This window comes from Sabethes cyaneus, chromosome 2 (assembly GCF_943734655.1).
Source record: "Sabethes cyaneus chromosome 2, idSabCyanKW18_F2, whole genome shotgun sequence".
Lineage (NCBI taxonomy): Eukaryota > Metazoa > Arthropoda > Insecta > Diptera > Culicidae > Sabethes > Sabethes cyaneus.
This window is the reverse complement of record NC_071354.1, coordinates 164,321,443-164,343,018: the sequence shown is the minus strand read 5'-3', so window position 1 is coordinate 164,343,018 and position 21,576 is coordinate 164,321,443. Positions and strand designations below refer to the sequence as shown.

Genomic DNA, 21,576 nt, shown 5'->3' with positions numbered 1-21,576 from the left:
GGTGAAAAGAACTTAAACAAACTATCTAAATGTTGCCGAGGGAGAATTTAGTAAAGTCTCTTTGAACACGAGGACGCAGGACAGAGACCGTGATGAATTAGAACAACTATTAAGACTGGATAATGACACGTGCAAATACTATAAGAAGATGAACCAACCTCGTAAGGGAAACCTAAAACGAGTGCCCGGTGGAAGTAATTTTTTTTAAATAAAATAATTTTCAAATCAAATTATCCAATGACCACTTCAATTGTGATGTAACGAGAAAGAAGTTAACGTGGGAGCAGCGTTGCCAACCTTCCAGATTTGTCTTTTTGATGCCTAATCAGACAAAAAAAGACATTTTTCAAACATTGTCTTCCTTTGGAGCAAATGGCAGCCAGACTTTTCCAGACACTTTTTTTCTCGTTTTGCAGATTTTCGTAAAAACCGGTTGAAAACGCTGCGTGGGAGTACCCACAAACGCTGGAAAGAATTGAAATAAAAATCAATGCGTCTAAAACCTAAATCCCTCTGAATATATAGTCGGCAGAGGATAAATAGCTCATATGGTTTGCTTATTCAGTATTTAACTGAAAATAAGCAAACATTTTATACTTTTGACAACCGGATTGGGAGACCATTCAAGGTTGTGTTAAAAGGTATCACTAATGATAAAACCAATGCGCTATGGTCTAGAAAGGGATATTAGGCGGATAAAAATTATTGTGATTAAACGGAATGCCTCAGCTCAATTATTAATGCAATGCAAACATTTTCAGAAATTCTGATTTATTCCTTCCTAGGCCATAGAACTTCCTGGCATCATTGCCCCGCGCGTGTGGGTGCGATGCCAAACGCCAATCGATGCTGAGGCGGCGCAACGCCAGCGCCAGGACCGAGATATGCAATTCCCGCGGTTATGTCGCTTGTTGCATGCAGAGAGTGTCTCCGGTGTTGCGTTGCGTTGCGGTATATGCCTGCCGCAGCATAGCATAGCAGACAGAGATGCGATCTGCGATGCGAATATCAGTTGAGTCAGGTCGTTCGTTGAGCTAGAAGGTTAGCGCGTTTTGTTCGCGGACGCGTACGTGCCAAATTTTGAATGCACGGGGTACGATGCTGGGTGCTTGATGAGGCATCGGTCCTAAAATAAAGTGTATATTGTGACAAATTTTTGACTAGATAGACAAATATTAAAGCTTATACTGCAGTTGGCCAAGAGTTACGCTTCGTAGTATGTTGTCGATATGCGATCGAACATGTAAGTTTTTATTGAGTGGTATGCTGAGTGAGTACCGCAGTGTTTACTTTGATTATATCACACAACAAACGAGCCAGCAACAATAGCATTGTTTTGACCATTGGTGTCGGTTTGAGTGCAGGTGCTTTGTTTTCATAACGTGTCACGGTGATGAGCGTTAATGAGCTAGTAGTTGTGAACGTATTGAAGCAGTGGAAGAACTGAGTCTGCGCATGTAACAGACCCCAGCAGGAGTATCACCACAGTGTGAACGAGAAAATGCTAGCTAGAGAGCGTACCAGTACCTGATGGTTTGCTGAGTGAGGTGCAAATGTTGGCGATAATGGAACAAAAACAACGTAGTTAGAGAAAAGTGTGGGGAGGTGAAAATACAGAAAAAAAGCTACAGTACAACTTAGTATTTGGGAGAATCGAAACAGGTAGAAAATTTTTACTTTAAGTTGGATCAAAACCATAACAGTGCTGCAAAGCAGTGTCGAATGCCACATCACGGAACTAGGAAGCGAAATTATTCAGCTTATGTTGTTAGTACTCGTGACAGCCGCTCTTCGGCGGTTACTGTGACCAATACTAGGAACGCAAGCAATAGTGAAGTAATTTGAGCTACAACAGTTGCACATGTTTTAGTATCGATTTCTAACCAAGAGGACTGCAGCCTGGCGCTAGCCCAACTAAAATTGATTTGCAGTCGGTGAAGACGGTCCGATTCGATCATAACAGAGTCACGCGTCGTAAATGTTGGTGAGCTTTTGCTGCCGATTATGGTGATTCGTACGAAGAGAGTGTTCTTTGACCCGGCCTGACAGGTTTTCCGAGTGTGCAGCTGATGCAAAGTCGCCGATGTGACGATTTCAGTGCGGAGTGGCTTCTACGTCGGGCGAGGTGTTTTCAGGTAGCAATAAATATGATGCGAAATACGGGAGAAACGGATCGGAAAAGTGAAAGGCATTAATGATTTTATGCTGGGAATTGCAGAAGGAAAAAAGTGTACACAATTTAGCGAAAAGAAAAACAAAAAGAGAGGGAGTGACCGAGTGAAGGGAGATTTAAAATGCAGTGAAAACAGTATTAAAGGTCGATGCCAAAAGCAGCGTAAATAAAAAAGATTTATAATTCAAGGCAAGTTGCAAAAAAAAAAAAATCATTCTTCAATGCATGTGGGATATGCTGACTTGGCAGTTTGTGTTTGTGTTTTTGGGATGAATGTTTTTTATGCTTCAATATCACCACTTTCAGCGAAAATTTCCAGATTTAACCTTAAACCAAATTTGAACAAGCTTGAGAAAACGAAGCAAAAGACATCTAGATACTTGTTATGAAAAAAGAAGCATAGATAATACCTAATTTTTTGTGGCGTGTTGCCATCAATATAATTTAACCTTGAACAGCGCCTGATCCATACATCTGTTTAGAGCAATATAGAAATTTCCCTGGTCGATCAACCGTCATCAGTCTTGTCCAGTTCTTATGGATCAGGTTCATGAAGTTAATGCTATTTTTATCGATTTAAGGAGAGCTTCCGGTACAGTTAATCACCACATCCTGCTTGAAAAATTTGACCGTCTAAGTGAGCCATCAAATCGCAATCGGCGATTGCGCATCAAATTTGTATCAACAAAATTTAAAAAAATCGCAACCTTTCAGACGTCCGCAAGGCAGTGATTTGAGACCATTTTCGATGATGTGAGAATGTATTGGACTTGTAATCAGTGTTCAAATTTGTCTTAAAATTGGAATTAATTTGGACATGCAATTTGACTTCAAATTGAAGTTGATATTGGACATTGAACTAGCATGAATTCGGCCATAGACACAAAATAAGACACTAAGTTTTACTCGAAATTGGGATTGACGTACTCTCTCATACGTTTTATCTCTTTTCTGCTCCTTTTTTTCTCTTTTCTAGTCGTTTTCCCACTTTTTTTCGTTTTTTTTTCTTTTTTTTTGTACCCTGTTCTTGGCTTTTACTAAACTTTTTTTTCCTTCCATTTTTCCTCTTTTTTTTCTTGTTTTTATTTTTTCTGCACCGTGTTTTCTACCTTATTGTTTCGTTTTTCTTCGTTTCCTGTCCTATTTTTTCTTATTTTCATTTCTGTTTTCGTTTTAGTTTTCACTTATTTTTGTAATTTTCTTTCCCGTTTTCCGTTTCATTTCCTTTCTCTTTCTAACTTTCCTTTTCTTCATTTTTAGTTTTCGTCTGTCCCGTTTTTCCTCTTTTTGATGACTCGTTTTTTCGACTTCATTCTGTTTATGGCTCCCTTTTTCGCTTTGGCCCCCGGTTCGTCTGTCGTCTTTTTCTCTCTAGTTGTACCTTTTTTTCCGTTTTCGGTTTTTATTACAATTTTTGTGGTTTTTATTACAATTTTATTTACCTTTATTTACTTTTTAGTGGGGCTTTAAACCGGTTGTTGGTTCGCCCCAATATTACATTTTTCATTTTCAATCAGCAAATTGTGAAAATTAAGAAGAAGTTTCATGGTCAAATTTTCCCATACATTTTCTTCGTGATTACCTTGTTTCACAGGCAGGGACGACAGATAAACATACCATCTATTTAGTGTGGTTTCCTTTTACAACTAGACAAAGACAAAGACAAAGTCCTTTTACAAACTAGAAAAAACTGATAAAAATGGTATACAGAATACAGACATTTGGGATATTTAAACCTTTATTTAACAAAAGTATTTTCTTCAGATTGTGTTCTTAAACAAAATTGAATTTCAACATTTTCTAACACTTCTAACTAAATAATTGACGCTTTTCCTGCTTACCTGTCTGACAACAGTTATCAGTTGATTGATCACTATCTTACTGCCAGCATGGAGGACGACACCTACCATTAGCACGTATTGCCTGACCTTTATCGCTTCATATAGATTGGTCTTAAAATAAACCGTCAAATATAAGTATCAAAAGCCCAAAAGGTAGCTGCTGGCGGACTAGCTAGTTGATAAACCAGTCTCAATTCGTTTGTTTCGTCACGATTCACCGAGTGACGAAGGTTTTTATGGAGCAACTTAAAGTTCGGCGCGAAGGTTTTAGCCTTGGACGGAGCACGACAGTCAAAATGGAAACAAAACAAAAATAATCTGAAACTGCTCGAAACTGATGGCTACCGGAACAACCGATGCAGGGAAAACTAGTTTCATGCGATTGTTTACGGTGGCAGTTTTAAGCCACCGCAAATGTATTCGACGTGCTGTTTCGATTCGGGTTTTTGATATTTTACAAATTCAGCACACGGATTGCAATAGATACGCAATGGCGCATCGAAATTCGTCAATTTGAGTCTGGTTGCTAAATGATGGAAACCTCGCTTGGTTAATTTGCAATATTTTTAAGCCGGGCTGGTTTGTTTAGCAGAACGCCGTATCTGATTGAACAGTATTTAGACCTAAAACATGACAAACATCGATGACAAAAAACCAGAATCTAGATATTGCTGACTCAATCTGTGATTATACCATGCCTTGTATGATTCAATTCACGTGAAGTTCGGAGATATATCCAGTTCAGATGCTTTTTTTCGGTTGTTTTGGCATCCGATTTGCAGTTGATCATTCAACAATATTTTCTACGGACAGTAAAGTGAAGTCATCGGAAACGAAGACGTAATGCAGCTGGTCGTGCTTACTAATACAAACTTTGAATACGATACGGCTGATGTTCACAGGGTGCACACATGTTCAAATTGAGCTGGAAGTAATTCACTTTTACTGCTCAAACGGCTTCGAAATGTGTGACGATGAAGTCATCGGATTGTACCTACTTTCTAGTAAACGGTAGGTTTGGCAAGAGATTTTTGCCTCACGGGGTGGAATATTTGTTTACAGATGAAGACGTAAATTGCTGTGCTGTAAAAATGGATTGCGGCGATACTCACAATAGTTTTAGACAAATCTGTCATAAAAAGTCATGCAAAAAAGCATGGTTTTACAATTGTTCTTGATTGATTTATTTGAAATTGAACTTATAATTCAACTCAAAATTTGACATGAATTTGGACTTCAAATTAGACATGAAATAGGACTTGAAAATTGAACCTAAAATTGAATTCAGTTCAGAATTCAGAATTAAAATTGAGCCTGAAATTGGCACTTAAATTGGATTTTAAAAACGAAAGTCGAAATCACAAAAATCAGAAGAATAATCAAAAGTCAAAGGCATGCAAAAAGCCAAAAGCCATAGGTTAAACTATAAAAAGTTTCATACTCAAAATTCAAATGTCCGAAGCTAAAAGTCAAAAGTGAAAGTTTTAAACTCAAAATTTAAAGCACAAACGTCACGAACTAAAAGCAAAATGAATATCACATATAAAAATGTGGAATTCAAAAGACAGCAATAAAAATTCAAAGAGTCAAAGGTTGTAAGCCCATATCAACAGTCAAAGTTAAAAATTAACAGTCAGAGTCCAAGTTTGAAAGCCATAAGTCGAAAATGAAAAGAAAGAAGTCATAGATAAAGACAAAAAGTCAAGAGTAAAGTCAAAAGTGAAGTGCTGAAAGTCGAAAGTCAGAATCCAAAAGTCTCAAGACAAGTTAAAATTTTAATCAAGTGTCAAAAATTAAAAATCAAAAGTCGAAGACTAAAGCTCAAAAGTCAAAATTTAAAAGCCGAAAATTAAATGTCAAGAATCAAATTAGAAGACAAATATCAAGAGTCAAAATGTACAAGGCAAAAGTTAAAAAGTCAAAAATGAAACGTCAAAGGTCAACAAAAATAGTCAAAAAATAAAAAGTCAAAAGTTAAAAGCCGAAATGCGAAAGTCAAGTGTTAAAATTTTGAAGTCAAAAGTTGAACGTCAGAATTCAAAAACCAAAAGCCAAGTTTTACACAAAAATCAAAGGCGAAAGACCAACGTCGAAATCAAAAAGCAAACTTACGAAAAAACGAAATAGAGAAACCAATGTATTAATTATTATTTAAAAGACAGAGTTCAAAATTGGGAATCAATTGATCTAGTAATTGGACTCTAGATCGGATTTGAAAATGAAAAAGTACTTGAAATTAGGTGGAAAATCGGATATAACCAGAAATTTAAAATTTACTGGTTTTGAATTGGATTTGAAATTGGACCTAAATTGGATCTTCCATTAGACTTGAAATTGAGGTTAAATTGGACCTGAATTGCGCTTATAAGCGGATTGAGATTGGACCTGAAAATCAGCTTGTAACTGTACATGAAATTGATAAAATTTACGATCTGGAAATTGGGTTTGAACGTAGATTTGAATTTGGACTTGCAACTGGACTTAAAATGAAAATGGTCTTAAAATCGGTGCTAAAAATTGAAATTGATATTTACTAGAAACCGGATTTGAAGTTAGTTTTGAAATTGGATATGCCTTTACGCAATGAATGTACTTACTCGCAAAAATACCGGGCGAACAAACTAAATTCTCTTGACTTTCGGGTTACACCTTGAGATTTTTTTTAATTTGAAATAAATGACATGACATTAGGCATAAAGTTTACTTGAAATTAAACATAAATAATCTAATCTAATCCAATCTCACACTAACGCAGCCAATTCTTGAAGGCATCCTGGAAAATGACGATTACTTGAATCAATCATTTTTCTTGTCAACGGCCAGGCCAAGCATGTACCGCAGAGAGAATTCCAAGGAGTCAAGTGGAATCAGAAAAAATACCTAAATCCATTAAACTCCTTGAGATCAAGTGGAAGGAAGAAAGCGTGGACCTCCCGAACCATACGCTTCTCATATACATAGATAATGATTTATTTACAGTCGTTGGGAGTATCTTTGCTAATAAAGGTTAAGTGATACTCCGGACCCTCAGGGAAGAACTAATGGCATTTAGACCAGAAGCCAGGCTGCAATTGGCCAAGGATATAGCGCCTTACTTCGCTCTCTGAAAATAGCTTAGTTTGCCAAAAATATTAGTTTAAGTCATATAATACTTGAAAATAAAGTCGTGTGGTTTAATGGTTGCCTAAAACTACATTTGTAAGGTTGGGAACTGAAAACTGCACGGCCTCCTTGGCTCGCACCTAGCGTGGCTACTCAATTATACAAATCGAAGTATTTACAGGTATGGCCACGTGGAGGCGCTAGGTAGGGGCTGGGGATGGCTAGAGATATGTTGGGCGCTTTTTCCTAGTTGCCTTCCCCATTTCATACCCTTTACTTGAAATTAAACATAAATAAATACATAAAATAAAATCATAGACTTGGCTTAAAAACTGGGCTTTGAGTTTGACTCAAAATTAGAGTGGAAGTTAAATTTATTTTTCTTTTTTTTTAACCACTTAGTTGGTTTATAGGTACGATGCTGGTCTAACAAACGAGTCGTAATACGTTCGTATCTCGGCTAGGCGGTGCTGCTAGATAGAGTCAGTAGGGTTGTTGCACTAGCCTCGTAACTGTCCTGTACTGTACTGTGAAGTCTGGCGATAAAGAAGGGTCAAGTCTTAGAAAAGACGTTTAAGCCCAAGGCTTTGCTTCATTTTTGGAGAAAGTGGATCACGTGCCAGAGTGCCCCAGTCTAGGCACGCCAGTGACATTGAATTTGTTGCGTCGTTTCATGGTTCATAAAGGATGTTACCATAAAAATTTGGTCAAATACGACATAAGTAGAAATTGAATTGAGACAATCAATTTTTATTTGATTATATAGTCACTTTAATATCTTGGGTAATGACCCTACGGGGTTGGGATTTGAACCCGGGTCCTCGGCGTGGGAGGCGTGAATGCTAACCACTGCACCGGGATTGACCCCTATGCACAGTGGTCCAAAAGAGCGAAAAGTGGCACTTTTTTCCCAGTGTTTTTTGCTTTTGTTCGTATAACTTACTTACTTTACTTAATGTGCTCCAGGCCGTAGTTTCCTCTGCTATACGAAGAAGTCGTCTCCATTCCACTTGGTCCATGGCCGCAATTCGTCAGCCACGTAATCTGCGTAGGGTCGGCAGGTCGCCTTACACTTGATCGATCCATCTTGCTCGCTGCGCCCCCCACCGTTTCGTTTCAGTCGAATCATTATTGAGAACTTTTTAACCGGGCTGTCCTCCGACATCCTCACGACGTGCCTAGCCCATCGCAGGGAGCAAAGTTGTAGAAAATGTTGAAAACAAGCACATTGACTGGAGAAATAACATGCCTATCTCTTTCCGGTGCAGAAATATAGAGTATTTTCATATTTTCAGTACTTCAAAGAATACTTTTTCATACTTAACTTTTGTTGGTTGCATTTTACAAGAACACATTGTTCTAGGCAATTATCGAAACACTCAAAATACACGTTCTTGCAGAAGACTATAAATCTTTAGGACATTTACTTGCTAAGTTATCGCATATTCATGGTTTATTTTGTTTTAGCTTGACAAGCCTTTAGGATAAAATGGGACCAGTGGATATATCAAATCAGTTCAAGATCAGGTACTACAAAATTGCATGGGTGCTGCTTGACACTACCTACCCATTATGAAAGTATGCTTGCCGATATGTTTTATGTGTTTTGCGTTCGCCGTATGCTCAATACACGTCTACTTTTTTGTAATAGTAGATAGACACATGAGTTCTTCGGGAAAGTTGTATAAAATATAAAGGCACAACTTACTGAGAAAATGTCCTTTTCTCATGACTCTAGCGGATGCAGAGCTAGAGAAAATTTGCTTAGAAAGTTCTTTAAAAATTAGTTTTTCATACTTAACTCTTATTGGTTGCATTTTAAAAGAATACATTGTTTTAGGAAATTATCGAAACACTCAAAACACACGTTTTTGCAGAAGACTACAAATCTCTAGGACATTTAGTTGATAAGTTATCGCAAATTCTTGCTTTATTTTTTCTTAGCTTTACAAGCCTATAGGATTAAATGGGGCAAGCGGAGACATGAAATCAGTATTTCGCCTTAAAGCTTAGATCAAGTACTATAAACTTGTATATGATATTTGAAGGGCATGGCGAGTGGAACAGGACATCTCATTGCATAGTTTCTCGAAATTAAAGGGATAGTATAGGTAACTTTAAGTAGAATAACAAGCTTCTATAACTATTTGAACTAATTCAGCAGCTTTAAATTACCGATTGTCTAAAAGCAAAACTAAGCCCAAGTGCCGCATTCCGTATACAAAGCTTTCTGTTTTTATTCGGCAGACTTCGTAATCAGCCATTAGAGTACAGAACAAATACAAGGCAATATTATTAATTCTAACAGCTGCACACAGTGGAGATTCAAACTTGCAACGACTGTTTTGTGAGATCAGTGTCCTCTCTCGAGGCCAGCACGGATGCTAAACTTTGCCTATTAAACCTTAAAATTAAACGTCTGAAAAGCCAAGAGTGAACTAGAACCAGAACAATTTTTTTTGTACCATTATATTTAATTTAGAATATAATTGTTCATCATTTGCTCTTGGGAAAAGAAACTTGAAGAGGCCAAATACCACAATTCCACGATTGATTGGAAGTTATAGACAGCTTCTTAAAGCTAAACCTTTTAATTCTAGAAAAACTAACTGGCTAAAGCGATAAAGACAAAAAGCGTGCGCCATGCTATAAACTCGATTGAAATCTGTCGCTTCTCGAACAATCATCCATTAACCCGCCGCTACTAACAGGATTGAACTTCATCGAGCAAATCATTTAATTTGGGTTCGCCAGCTGATATCTACTGCTTCAAACTAGATTTATTCAGATTGCAGCTAGTTTTCCAGCTTCTATGAGGTACCCTCCTGTACTGTGCAGTTATATGACGACAAACAGTATGCTCGCATGATTTGTAGGATTTCGCAATCCTACTGGGATGCGACACATTTTCCAATAGACTAAGCAAACACTGAAATGATTTTCAAGGTTTGCTATATTCGAAAGGTAATTTGAATATCTATCGTTGGCAAGAAGGAATAATATTTTTGGCCTAGCAGCAATGTCAATGATCTGCAAAAAAAAATGAAAAATAACATCAGGAATCACCCGACTCGTGGGGCCCGGCACAATCGCGATAGTGCATGTTTTATTTTTCCACTTGATTAGCGTGTTTATGTAAATATGAGATAGGAGTACCAGGTGAATTCCAGCACTTGATTGATGATGCAGCGGTTCTGCGGATACTGCTAAAAGAAATGTCTCGTTTTGTTGTTTCGTTCATTAGTATTGATCGAATTGTTTAGAGGGCACGGGGTCAGTGAAATAAACAAGAAAATATGGCGGAACTTTGACACTGATGGCAGAACGAAGTGTCAATTAATTATTGATTAGTAATGAAAGTTTTCAGAGAGATTTACAAACATCGAAATGGAACGACAATTGAAGAAATTTTTATTTTTACACTCATGACTTTTACTGTTTGATTTCGATAACCTAGTTTTAGACATTAAAACGGCAGTTATGACACCAAAAGTAAGCTTCTAGTGCTGTTTAGTTTTCAATACTAGGTAGCACTTATTTACAAACGAACCAGTCAAGGGCTCCCACAACTGAATGAATTCCAATAATGGATTGCACATAGTGAAGCGGCACGTAACAAGATTTAGTTCTGGTTTGGCATTCTTACATCATCAATTATGGCATAGAAAACAAGGGGTTGACGAGTAGTCGATCAGGCGATTCTCACACATGCCAGACTTTGACGTCAACGGACGGATTATCGCCCACCGGAGAGACTTGTTCACATTGACTCTACAGCTGTTTCGTGCCGTGGCATTGTTTATTGGAGTGATAATTTGAATACCCGATAAACTGCATAAACTGCACTGTATACGCATTCGTTAATAATAAAAATTCAATGCATACATAGCGTATGACGCGCGCACAACGGAAAAACAGCACATGATTTGGAAATCAATTTAAAGTATTAAATTGTTTATTACTATTTTGAATTGTCATTGCTATGCGGAACCAATATTTTTGTGGTAATTATGTGTAGCACTTATCCGCGAGTAGGTGGTGGTTTTGCTTTCCAAAATTATTCGTTCATTGATTTATTTTTTTTGCAAAAAAAGCGACAGCCGTTTAGGGAACACGTATTAGATTTATAGGAAAATTACGTACAAAACACACACGCACACGCAGTGTGGAATATCATTGATGGCTATTGTGCCCCCGCGCGTTTAATCGCCAATTAGTTTGGCTTATTGACCGAAGCCTTTTTGCGCAAATTCGTTCTTGAGCCGCAGCCGGACTCTATTCGACTTTGTCATGGAACAGCAGCACTATATGCTGCTGTTCAAGGATACAACCAACCAACAACAACGGTTCGCTGGTAAATCGTTTATTTCGCTTTACTTTTTGGTTGTTGCAGTAAATGTAGGTACATATGACGACTAAACGAGCTCTGATGAGCAAGCATTATTCTGGAGATCGATAAATATTCTCCCACTGGCAGCGTTGCCTAAAATGGTACCCAGATGGAATGGTCTAGATTGAGTAGGTGGTGAATAGGCTTGTCGTAGGTATAGCTAATGGATGACGGTATTTCATTTTTTTTTCTAATTCATTCTAAACACTTAGGTGATTGGATCTGAACTACAAATATGTATGTGATAACAAAATCCTCAAAGTTCATCGGAGCTAGTGGCAGCTAGATTTCGAATGAAATTTACTACCTAGAATCTGCAACTTTTAACAACAATTATAGTCAACAGAATTTTTGTTTTTTATTGCATCAGTGGAGTGATTGATTTTCGAAATTTTTGAAAACTCGGAAGCAACACATAATATACAAAAAAATTCGAAATGTATAACATTTTGTTTTTAAAATAAAAATTCTTTTAAAGAAATTAAGTTTCGAAAATGTAATGGAGACGCACGTTGTTTTTTTAACTTTGATCGGTTATTTCTGCAAAGAAAACTCGTCCAACATGTCAAAAGATCCAATGAGCAAATAAGAGATTCTCTTTGCGTCTCCTTTCTTATGCTTATTACGGCGGCATAAATGCATTTCAACCCAATTTTTCTTAGGGATTAGCTAGCCAATGACGCCAGCAACCGTTGCTTGCAAAAAAGATGCATTCAAGTGCATTTATGCTGCTGTGATAAGCATAAGAGAGGAGACGCAAAGAGAATCTCTCATTTGCAAATTGGACCTTTTGAAATGTTGCTCATCGAAAGGAGTTTTTCTTTTCCTGAAATGTTCGTTTTCTTGCAGTTAAGTAAAACACCATGTGTCTCCATTGCAGCTTAGCTTAGATTGATTGCACATACCAATGCAATGGTGGCCACTCAGTGATTGGAACGAATTAATGAAATAGCACAGTGAATCAAATGAATAAGACTGGAAGCGATCGATCATTTTCACTGTGCCAAATTCAGTAACTCGATATACGAAGGATCACTAACTGCACCTGCCACGTCCTTGCCATCAGGTGGGATTAAGGAAGGGTTGTTAGAATTTTTTTTTTACGGAGTGTATTAACCTCTGCATCCCCTCAAAAAAGGAAGGAGTTGCGTTTTGTTAGTAGAATAGTAGGATACGATAGGATAGGTTAGTAGAATATGGCTAGTAATTACAGTGTTGAGAAGCCCACACTGGTGTGGTCTAATTGTCTCTCACACGCATACTTGTTCTAAGAAACACCAGCCCTTATTCATTCATCCATTGCGATGAGTTTTTGCGAATGTGTATTTAGCTAATAGGGTCATCGTTCTCGTTTGTCATTGCAGCCCGAGTTGCTGATAACGATTACTCGCGAGGGTTCGCACTCCCGCCCGTCAGTAGAATCGAAGACGAAGTAAGAAGAAAAGAAAAAGTAGTGTAAAATCTGTACCCTTGTACGCCACAAGCCTTCACGGCAGCTGGTTGCTCACGAGTTGTTTGACTCGCGAGTAGGCTACGCAGAAAGACGATATAAGGCTGTGCGTTCGCGAGCGTGTAGGGAACAGCAAACCAAACATCATATAAAGATGTTAATTATAAATCGTATAAATTATCAGATTAAGTTACAGTTGCATAATATGGCATATCAAATTAGTTGAAAGTTTAAAAGGTGTAAAACTACGATTCATTTACAATCTTTTTCATGAATCATATATGAGTTCAATCGATGTCAGTATAAAATCTTTTAACAACGTGTTTCATTTAAATAAACATTGAAAATCATAAATGTGACCATGTTAAACCATATGGTCAACTGCCACAGTAGCACACAAACATTTTCAGTATTTTTTAAACAATACCCGAATGATATTAAACAGATGCGCTTTCAACAATTAGAAATGAAATAATTATGAGTGAGCTGTCTTATAGTTTTTCTATTTGAAAACATCATTTGATCGATTCAATATTAAATTATGTTGCTCTGGAAACTATTTTTATTCACATAAGTGTACAGCCCAAATCACAGCACAACTACTACATCGTATAACGGGTGGCAACTAAAATTTTGGAATTTTTTTCTCAAGCTGTCAAAAAAAGACTAAGATACATGAAGAAGATCTGATTTACCGAAATTAAAGATACATTATCCATTGTTGAAAAAATATTAGTGTACATTTGAAAACGGTCCGTTATCGGTTGTTCAACGAAGCTTTCATTTGAGGTCGAAACAGGAGCGTTGTACGGCCGTTATGTCAACTTTGCGAAAGCATCTCTTGATTCTACCAATCAACTGTTTGCAATTCGTGGCTCTCCAGTTATTTTTGTACACCAAGGAACTCAAAAACTCGAAAAAAATTAATTTTGATTGGGCGCACTGAGACAGATTTTCTGGTCGTGGTTTTTGGGTAAAAATGGGATCGAATGGGTATTCAGGAACGATTGTGTTTTTTTGGCGTAATGCGATGATGCTCTATCCGGCCAAAATACATATTATCCATCTGCATGATGTTTTTCTAGAAACGAGATCAAAATTTTCTTCAAACATTCGTCTGGTGCATCTTAATTGATAGCCAAACCAGAGGGCTTGTTGTTGAAGAAACGAGAAAGAGAACGATGTCCTTCTGCGTCTACAATTTCGGCTGGTCTTCCACTACCTTAGTTGCGAATATGGTAAACACTCTTAGGATATGGTAAACAGTCGAAGCCGCAACATATTTGCTTTTTAAATGTTGTACCGTATACTTTTTGCCGAGATTTCTGTTGCAGTTCGTAGAAGTGTACAATGCGCTCTCAAAATGCTTCTTGTTTCGACGCCATTTTTAGCAAAACTGGGCAAGCATAAACAAAACAAAAAATATTAACAAAAAGAGGAGAGAGAGCTAACACATACATACTCTCATTTCTCTCTGAGCTCGTTTGTTGTTGAGCATAAAGGCCGCAAAAAAATTCCAAAATTTTAGTTGCCACCCGTTACTCAAATCAAAAATGTAGTGCAGAGAAGAAAACTGAAATCTTACAATATACCAGATCGAGTTAGATTAACTCACATATTCATATGCCGCAATGTGATTCGAAATTTATTGCTTGTAATGCACGTGCTCTTATACTTATACTTATAGAGAGAAGGGGGGTTACCCAGTAAACCATTTGGTTTGTATATCTCGATTGCAACTGAGAAATACGACATCATATCTGAACGAAAAAGTTATATTTCACGTCAGATAAGAGCATATATGTACCAATGTGGAGGCAATATACGTGCGAAAATTTTAACTATTATTTTTAATTCTATCTTGCATTTTATACAGCGGTTTTTATAACACGCAACTTAATACTCCTGAATATATGATTAAGATATAACTAAATATTGCAAACATCTATAATGCTTTATAATTCACAGTCATGACTTCATGAGTTGTATATAAAGACACGCACGACTGAAAAACAATTTATTGTTCACTTTGTTTTGACATACTCTAATCATTATACAAGTCCAATGTAAAATTGACATGAAAACGATTTAATGTGAACTTTCTATTACGATCTTGTGTTATCTGGGTAGGGTTAGGGTTAGAACCCGGCGTGATTCACGTAATGTAGACTTCACATTATAAACAATTATTTTTGTATAACTTTCTTTATAAATATTTTTTAAATTGGATCAGTCCCTTACTTGTTTTGGACTGAGTGAATCAATTGCTAATGGCGTGAATAATATCGGAAATATACTGCAGAAATCATATTACTACCATATGCAATTGTATATTGATATCTTCCAAATCATTGAAAACACAAAGTAAAGTTATGAATAAAGTTTCATAGAGTACCCTATGGAATCAGATGAAATCGCACAACGAAGAAACATGTTTATTCAGATGCGTATCCCAAGTAACAATTCTAAGTTTTATTACGTTCCGCTAGTGGTTTTCATGGCCAATTTCATAAAATCGCTAATAAAACTTTGAGCTCCACCAGAACTTTGCGATGACCGCTTTAAAACTGCCTTCCGACTAAGTGACCCACTCTTCGGAAAGTTTTCATAACCTCTTTAAGAATCAGGTTATAAGCTCAATTAGTTGTCTCAGGCTTTGCTAAAAGCGTTAATAAAACCGCAATAAAACCGAAAACCGATTAAGCTTTCACTACGTGACAGCCACCACCATAATTTAATAAAACTTTTCGCTCTTCACTCTGGTAAAAAGCTAAATCAATTGGCCAGCTTTGTCAACTTGGAAATATATCCGTAGCATAGCATAGCATAGCATAAACATCCGTACACACCATGGGTGGCTGATATGGCGTACCCGTAAGTACACCATACTCCTGGCCATGTCCTTACGATTGTTGAAATGGGTACGTTAGTTGAACACCTACTTTACGTGGATGCGTAAAAACTCACGCAATCTTCATAGGTACCCAGTAATATACGATATGAATATAATATGAATATATAAGCGTACAAATAAAATGAAATGAGGCATGTATGGGCAAAATAGAACAATTTCACCAGCAATCCATCGAATGAACTATAATTGCGTCATTTGAGTTGGATAAGTTTTCTTATTTTTTATTTTTAGGTCATTTGAGTTTCCATCATTGCATCTCATATCCAATAATTAATTTAATTCTTCATTCTGATATCCATATGCATTATTTAAACTTGTCACGGCCAAAGTTTTCACTGTACAGTAGGAGGTGCTTGATGAGCTAAAACAATACGAATTATTAGAATAATATATTAGGCCTACCTGCCGGTGTGGCTCAGCCAACTGCTCAAAATCGCAGTTTTGAAATCAGTCAGCCGGGAACCAAGCAGCATCGCAGTTTCTAGCTTAGCTACGCAATAGAGCATTACCTGGTATGGCCGCGTGGAGGTGCTAGGTGGTCCAATCTCGTAAAGGATACACACCGAAGCCTCATATGTGTAGGGATGAAAAAGGAAACTTGATCACAAATGAGTACGAGGTGGTCGTCAGATGGAAACAGTTCTTCGATTAGCATCTTTTTGGCAATATAACAGAAGACGGAATGGAAGTTGACCTAGAAGGGCATATCAAACGATAACAGCGTTCAGGGTCCCGATCTCGTAGAGGTTTAGCGAAAAACTGGACGGCTAGAAGACTTACGGAGCCACCGGAAAGTTTCCGATTCCCGGCAGAACTCTATGAAATGGTAGAGAACCACTTGCAACGGCACTTCACTGGATAATTTCATTTTGGGTGGAGGAAAAACTATCGGAGAAATGGATGGAAAGTGTGGTAGAGTCGCATGTACAAAATGGCGATCGACACAATTGCGGTCATTTACGCTGATTAACGCCGTCTACAAGGGCATGTTATGTCGTCTAGATCTGGGGCACTCTCAGGTGGGTTTTGGGGCGTGCTATTATGGATTAAATTTTCGTACTGCGATAAATCCTCCAGAAAAGACTAAGCTAAACTCGACTAGAATTAGACTAAAAACGGATTCTAGAGAAAACAACGTTCGCATCTCACAGAGAATGACTACCCTACTAGCACATTTGTTATAAAGTAGTTGTGGCAACTGATTTAGAATCTATTTCAGTCGTAAATAAGCTTCTTCAACTAAAAGTGCCAAAAATGTGCTGCTTGGGTATTGACGGTGATGAACTGGAAGTGGTAGATGAGTTTGTGTACTTAGGATCTTTAATCACCGTCGACAATAATACGGGTAAGGAGATTCAAGGATGGTAAATGGCTGAATAATGCGCTCCAGAACCACCGAGAGGTTCCACAGCCTCTTATTCAGCAACTCCTATCTCGACCTCCTCGTGGTACCATCCGGGATACGTTCCTTAGTGGAAATCGGACAACCGGTGGAAACTAGGGTCGTATGCGGACAGAGAAGGGGGCACTAATGCGAAAGCTGAAGTGTAAACTCTCCGCCTGCAGGACGGTTCTCTTGACTCCCAGGAACCAAAGCAGAGGGTCCAAAGCCCCTAAAGGAGATGGTTGTAATAGCTGTTATCTATGGCTATTACGTAAAAATTTGAATGGATAAACCCCTAATCCAAGGTGTGACGCGACCCGTGCCGAGGGATGAATGGTGGAGGGGGTTCTATAAATTCTCTCGCCGCAACGGAGCCTGTGGAGTACCAGGGCGCCCTCCACAGCAATTGGCCCTTGCTGCATCAAGCCGGTCACTGATGCAGTGGACGATTTCTTACCGTGCAAGCTCTCTCTGCCGAAAAACAAAGAAACGAATGAGGCGGAGAGGAGAGTAGAGTAGGAGCCGGACTTGAACGATGCGCTAGCAGAGGTTCAGTCCTGATCCTCGTCTATCCTCAACACGTCGACTCGTTGTGAGTCGACAAACGAATATGTGGCTCCAACTCTCTACTCACGGGTCGAGATTCACTCTGCCTGATCTTAGACTGTGTGCTGGAGGGTGGGCTGAAACAAAAGGAGAGCCGAACAGTTATGGCCAGTAGGATGGTTGTACAATCGCTCAAACAATCTATAAAAGAATATATAACGTCTAGTATCCACCCCTAGGTTACTCAAAAGTTGCTGAGTCTCAATAAGAGAGATCTCAGCAAGCTTACCGGTCTTGTGACAGGACATTTTCCGAGTAAATATCATTTTCGGAATCTCAGTTTCATACAAGATGATATTTAACTTCGGAACACTTGCTCTGCTATCGTGGAGCACAAATAGTACGCAGACTGCAGTATCTCAAAACGGGGAGATCTGATTGGCGTCGCCTATCAGGATACTAGGTTCATAAACCTAGTCATCCCTGATTGGCACATGTCTCGCTCCAGCTACCAGCCTGTCACTTCCTCAATAAGTGATAGGTAAGCTTGAAGCGTATAGTATAATAATAAAACGGGGCATACCACAATAGTTCAAAATAATGTACGCAGTGGTAAGAGTACCCAACAGAGGAGAAGAAAAGGAGATTCAACGACGGATTCAAACTAGAAGTCGAGCTTATTTTTCCCTCCGCCAGTTGCTTCGATCAAAGAGCATACGCCGCTGCACAAAGCTGACGATGTACAAAACGATAATCACACCGGTAGTATTTTACGGATTTGGGACTCTGCTTATGGAAGACACACGTACACTTGGAAAGGTTCCCATCGTACATCTGGTGAAAGTCTGGAGATTGCGGTAGGCCGGTCACGTTGCAAAGATGCCGGACGACTGTGGCAGTGAATCTGTTCTTTTCAGGAACGCCACCGACACCAGGAGGGGCCCAACGTGCTAGATGGCTCGACCCGATTAAAGCTGTCTGGCGTGTGTCGAGACGCTCAACGAATTGGCGACTAGCAACACAGGACCGAATAAAGTAGAGAGAAATGCTTGATACAGAACGAGCCACACCGGCTCTGTGCCACTTAAATTAAATAGAAAGCAAGTATTGTCGTTAACAGGCTTATCTTTGCTTATATTAATCATAAAGTGAGAGAAATCTGTTTCTCCAGCGACCAAAAGCTTTCATTTTCTGATCAATCGTTTGCTGTACTTACGAATGATGCTAAATATTATTTTCTCTTACAATTGCTCATTTCACGCAGACAAACCCATCTGCAAGCAAAGCTAATCTTTTCTTCATGCGATAAACTGCCACTATTCGCATAACAGTCCTGTTAATATAAAAAACTCTATACAAAATGGGACAGTTATGCGAGTAGCGGCAGTAAAGACTAGAGACTATTTAAAGTTAAAGAAAATGTCAGGTAGCCAATTATACGGACTGAATCGATTTGCTCCGTGACTTTGAGAGCATTTATTCCGGCAGGGAAAGTAAGATGAAACTAAGTTGACGCTCATTTTGATGCAGAGTAGAGCATCGCAATTGCAAAAGTAAAAAATTTCTTCGCTTTTCAGACCTGATGACGTTCGAGAATAGACAGAGAGTGAGTTAATCAATTCGTCATCAACGCTGAGATTTGAGATTATTTGCAGAGCACGGCATAAGTCTGATCGTTAGTAAAATTTAGTGATTCAAAAGTTATGATTTTTGTCAAAGGTCTCAAGGGAAAAATAATAAGTCTTATGAACACCCTAATTTACAAGTGGGCGCCAATTAAATAAACTGAATTACAATTTTCAGAGCATTTTTAAATCAGTTTTAGTTTATGTAAAATTTTTTAGTTTGTGTTCTGATTTGTAAATTAGCTATAACTGTCTTATATATTGACGATTTGTATGAGACCACGTGGAAGTTCAAACTATACAATTTGTTTTTGAAAATTTATACTTAAAGCTAAGCCACAACCCACCTAAGTTCTATCGTCCGGCCACATATGAATAATTCGCGGTTGAACTGGTTTGTATAATCCTTCTCCTCCTCAGCGAAGCATGGAGAATGCATGCGGTCGCTACAGACACGCATGGAGTGTCAGAACTGCGCAAAATACGCAATTCCGTAAAGTTTAGAACTTGACCTTCAACCACGCCTCTAGCAACTATTTCGGTTGATAGGTATTTAATAGCGTTCGTTACCTGTTCGCTGTCTATCGGAAGGGCCGGGCGGCGGCACGAAATGAAGCAACGACTTTGCAGCTAGGTTTTGAAGTCTGAGCACGTACAAGGCAAAACAGGACTTTGTCGTTTTTGTTTCGCTGTTTGATAGTGCGGCTGCGGTGAACTATAACAATCGAACGAAAACTTGACTGATATATGAATGATGATAAATCGATGACACTTTCAGAGTATATAACTAAGTAGTAGTTAAAGTGAATTATACGTTACCTGCTTAACTGTCATCAAAGTTATTGTTACACAAACTTACGAAGAAGCACTGAAACATACTCCTTACAATGTACGTTACGTTAAATGGTTTCAAGTTGGAAATTCAATGTTATAAAGTAAGTCATCAAAACATTCAGCCTGAGATGATTTTTTTAGCCTGACAATTTTTAAATTCGTAATAATCTTTTACCTTTGTTTTTTTATTGTTTTGCGAGATCTTGATCAGAATATCAATTTTTGGCAAATATTATCACCGCATATGTTAAATATGCTAAAAGAATGCCAAGCGATATTTCCTGATGCGGCTTATTTGCAGATAAATTGCGACCTATTTCGTGGTCGCTACTGAAGCCGGAATGGTCGGCACAAACTTCACTTTAGTTCGTGCAGCTATCCGTGCACCTCTGCTGTTTTCGTACAATAAATGAATGCGGAAAACAATTCTGGTCAGCGATCGTCAGCGGGTTCGATTTTGCCGACAGTCAGTGGACTAGTACCTACCTACTGCGCAAAAAGTTGTATTTTTTTGTTGTGGCACCAATCGTCTGCTAACAAAGCAAATGATAAATTTTATTATGCAGATCTTCGACGAGCTTTTGTTAAAATATTATTTTAAAGTAGTACGTTTTATGGCTTCGATAATATTGCTTACGAAGCAGGAAATGTTTTTGGCGTTTCGTTCTGGCTGAAAAAGCAATATACTAGGGTATCGTTACAGCTTTCGGTCTAAAATCTGTCATTGAAACCCCACTGGTCCAAAATAGGTATCAACGTTAATTCATTCATTGATTAATTGTTTGCGATAAGTGTATAAAATATTCTTAAAATTCATATTTTCAACGTTTACCACAAGCTATGACGCACACAGACGTCTACCTCCGGTTAACCGCGCGATATGAGGTTCCTATAACCGCGACTCCAATCACTATTCTGACCGAAGGATTTGTGTTTCGATTATGAGCCCCACATGCTCAGTCCGCAATCGACAAAGGCCAATATTTTTCGCAATTTATTGAGATTTTAATGGCATATGTCGCGCTTTGCTGCCTAACTTGACTGCATGATGTCAGCGTAAATTATTTATTAAAGCCAATTAACAATTCATAACAGCAGACTTCGAACTGCTCGTGCACGAGGATGAATGAGGAAAAGTTTTAATTACTTTGAGGCTTATCTGTGTATACGTACAAAGCTACCAGTTTAAAGTTAGTTTAGAGATCCTAGATGGCTTCCGACATCCGCTTGAAATTATTTCCTGGATAGGAATGACCGTTGAATGAAGTTGCTCTTGGAAAACCATGTTTAGCATTTTCCATAAAATACAGCTAAATA

The 21,576-nt window shown here is 38.2% G+C and overlaps 1 protein-coding gene across 1 annotated transcript in view; it reads left to right on the top strand.

The window, feature by feature from the left end:
- Nucleotides 1-1,031: 1,031 nt before the first annotated feature.
- Nucleotides 1,032-21,576, top strand: part of LOC128738036 (uncharacterized) — a 114,137-nt gene continuing 93,592 nt past the window's right edge. The window contains exon 1 of the mRNA XM_053832851.1: nucleotides 1,032-1,662. The gene's annotated coding sequence lies outside the window, so the exon portion shown is untranslated. The remainder of the gene's footprint in view (nucleotides 1,663-21,576) is intronic.